A 3,954-nucleotide genomic window follows, 5' to 3' on the forward strand; every position below is an offset into this window, starting at 1 on the left:
GTTAGTCTCAGGGAAGCTAAACTTTGTTTAATTTACTAAGGGCCACTTTGCCCTTATTCAATACACAATACCAGTTAACATTCAGTCCCCAACCCCAGAGTGGGGGATGCTTATAAACTTAGGAAAGGGAGACTCACCTGTCAGATGGATGAGGGACAAAATATGGTTACAGAGTCAGTCATATAAGGCATCTGCAAGTCAAAGTCCTGTAAGACCCCTCTATTTGATGGAATTTGGGGAGGTCCTGGGAAAAATGGGCAGGAGAGATGCACTCAGGGCCTTTGGAGTAGTGACTATTAATAATACCTGTGGAAATACTTTCAGAATGTAATACCCAGTATCCACACGTACTTGTTGGAGATCAATTTTTCCCATCCATATTGGACTGAGAAACTCAATTCCCTTGAATGAGTCTGAAAAACAGTCAACCACTGAAATAAAAAGCAAAACCATCATACCAATCAAGTCTTTTAAAAATCTTACTAGCTTACTCTGATTTATTTTGCAAATGATAAAATAGACAACCTGAAATTTAATTTAGATGTCATTTATAATAACTCCCTAACTTTCTGTTTAAAACTTAGATGCAATTTACATGGTGATGGGATTACAGCATCTGATTTTTCTGTCATATATAAGGTAAAATTAGAACACTCAAATAGGCCTATGTTCACCTGAAAATAATGTTTCTGTTCACAGTTATTTTAGACTTTCCTGCTGAATTACAAGTGTAGTCTAAAATGAAAGCATAAAAGTTTTTAGGAACATAATTTTAAATATTCATTTCATGTCATAATAGTGTTTGTAAAAATCAGAATATTTTGAGACATTATCCAATTGTTTATCATTCAGTGTTTGTGTTGTCCCTATGAATGATGAAAATGTCTGTTGGTACTTCCACATCCCTTAACTTCAAAATGGAACAATTTCAAATGATTGAATATAATGTGTGTCTAACCATGAAGAATCTAGAGAGTGAGGTGTGATACGAGATCCTAGAACAGGATCAGAAAGGGTGAATTTTATTAACAATTTTTCTCTTGACCCCAGTCTGTCAATTTAACCTCACTGTTCCCCAGTATTGATATTGGTACCAGTGTGATTAATAATATAGGAGTTAATATTTCTAGATAGATCAGTAAATGTATAATACCTGCATTTCATAGAAAAATTACCTTAAAATAAATATAAATTTACACTTACCCACCTAGGTATAAACAAGGAAAAAGCATAGATTATATGCTTAAATCTAAAATAAATGTCTAGAATTTTAATAAACCATCCTCCTTTTTACATGTTTTAATTCTCTTTCTCTTGGTGTTCCAAATATATTCTTTGAATTTTACTTTGTCGCTGATGACAAATTACAAAAATAACAACTGACCCTATGACCACCAATTAAGGCAAACTCTAGGCAACCTGACACTTTGGTTCATTTTCATTAAAAGAAAACATAATTTAGGAGAGAAAATTAAGCTGAAATTAATAGCATAGACATGTAATTTCCTTAAAGATTTTGCATATCTAGAGCTTATAAATAGGTTGCATGCAAAATGTATACTAAAATAATGTGGCTCGAAGTAACACAGCTTTAGCTTTACTATCCTGCAGTAATCATGGCAATGATCTAATAGACTTAACCCGAGAAAAAATGTTTTATATAAACTTTTCAGTTTTCTTAATGCTACATTTTGCCTCAAAGCATCAGAAACATGCACAACAACATAAATCCTAGTTACAGTTGAGTACTGTTGAATTAAAATGCAAGTGACTAGGAAACTAAATGTAAATAAGTCAGAATCTCCTGGTAATATGCTCTAGTCTGTTTCAGTGTCTAAGGTCTGGTCTGATAATCTCTGCCTAAACCACGGAAACTCAAGAGAATTTTTTGTATTTTAATATATATAAGAGTGCTTTGCTATCAGGAGTGCAGTGTCTATTTTTGTGTACAGAGATATTTTTAATGTGTATTTCCTGGTCTCAATACTAATGGTTCTCCTTCAATAGCCAGTGAACATAGCCAACAAACAGCATGGATTATATATAGGCTTCTGCCAGTATACTTGTTCAAAACCCAGCAAATGTTAGGGCCAGGACTGCTCATGGTGACATCATTAAAAGAGTGAAAACATGAGAGTGACTCAGGGTCACTATCCTGTCATGGAAATCAACTGTGCTTGTCTAGTGAATGGGTTCTAGAACAATCTACTTAGGTTGATGGAAAGGTTACACATGCCCATCTTCCTACATGACCCTTGACTTAAAATTTTGAGGTTTTTCCAAATTATATCTATGTCTAACATAGAACATGTGACACAGTAGAATTTATCCCAGTCATGGATGAATGGCTCCATGCTGCAGCCATACCTATATCCAGGTTGCAGAAAACTAATGAAAGAAACAGAGAAAAAAGTATACAATGTCTTTATGAATCCAGGGACTTCAACTTCAGTTGAGTCCTCAGTGCTGCTAATTAGTCTTCATTTTCATGGTTTGTTCTCATTCACATTCTACCCATCAGTATATCAAAAGTTTTTCTCACACCTTTGAATGCCAATTCTTTTGCCTCATCCTTCAGTCTTAAGGAGGACTTTCCTTCTTAACACTTCCTTCTAAGAATGAGAAAATTGTCAGAAGAGATATTACCAAATGCTCTAGATACAAAGGAACACACCTCCATTTCCATACATGTCTCCTGAATACCATTCCTTCACATATTCAAAAGGGTTTATCAAACTATTAAATTTTCAATCCTTTCCTCTCTCTCTCTCATAGTTCTTTGTCATTAGTTTCTGGCATAAAAATAAATATTACAAAAACTTCCTTTAATCCTACATACTCCTCAAAGATATTTGTACAGGTTTTCTCTATATTCCAACCTTCCCTTTATTCTTCATGCACTACACATTTCTTAGTTTCTTAGTCTATAGAAACTACTCTTATCTAAGACACCAATCACTCTTTCCTAGTTCTCACTTTACACCTCACTTGAATTTAGACAGTATTTGGCACTGTTAACCATTCTTCTTCCATAAGTCACTATAAATTCTTGCCTCCTATAGCACCATACTCCTACTTTTCTTACTAGATATTTGACTCCCTTTTTCATTCTATCTTCTGGTTACGTTTTTTCTTTGCCATTTTAATTTAGGAACATCTTGGAGATCAACTCCAAGTGCTCTTCAGATCTCATACATTCTCCTTATATAATCTCATCAATCATATATATAACTGTAGTTATAAACTACAGCAAGGGTCAGCAAACATATTCTAGACAGAGCAAGAAAGTAAATAATTTAGGTTTGTGAGCGATATGATCTCTGTCTCACCTATTCAACTCTGCTCTTGTGGTACGAAAATAGCCATAGACAATACATAAACAAAGTCTATGATGTGTTCCAATAAAACTTTATTTACAAGACAATTGGCAGACCAAATCTGTTCTACAGGTAGTATTTTGCATACTAGTGTACTATAATCTTGTAATTCACAAAATTTATGAGCTTCAGAACTGAATTAGTGAAATAACCGGACACATGATTCATTTTACTTTAGTCAGCCGCATCTATTTCACTCACTGTGCTGGAAGCAGTGATTTCATTAGTTCTTTCCCGTTTAAAAGCCTTCCATATCTCCTAATTTGCTTAAACATTGAACATGGTTTACCCTTAAGTGTCACTGCTTCCCTTGGACCTAACTGTTGCCAATTTTATATTTCAACCTATTCTTGAATAATAGCGGGAATCTTTCTTATCTGTCGACTATTTGTATGAAATTTTATCTGTTTTCATTGAGGGATCATCTGCTTTTTATTCTTTTCTTGTCTGTTTTTTACTTTTAAATTTGCTTTTGTTTTCTTAATTCCTAATACCAACCCTTGCATATAATGACCATTTAATAATTTCTTTGCAAATGAATAAATTTTTGTTATACATTTTATAGAAGTCCATAAAA

Source organism: Monodon monoceros, unplaced genomic scaffold, assembly GCF_005190385.1.
Source record: "Monodon monoceros isolate NGI ecotype Baffin Bay Population unplaced genomic scaffold, NGI_Narwhal_1 Super_Scaffold_12, whole genome shotgun sequence".
NCBI lineage: Eukaryota > Metazoa > Chordata > Mammalia > Artiodactyla > Monodontidae > Monodon > Monodon monoceros.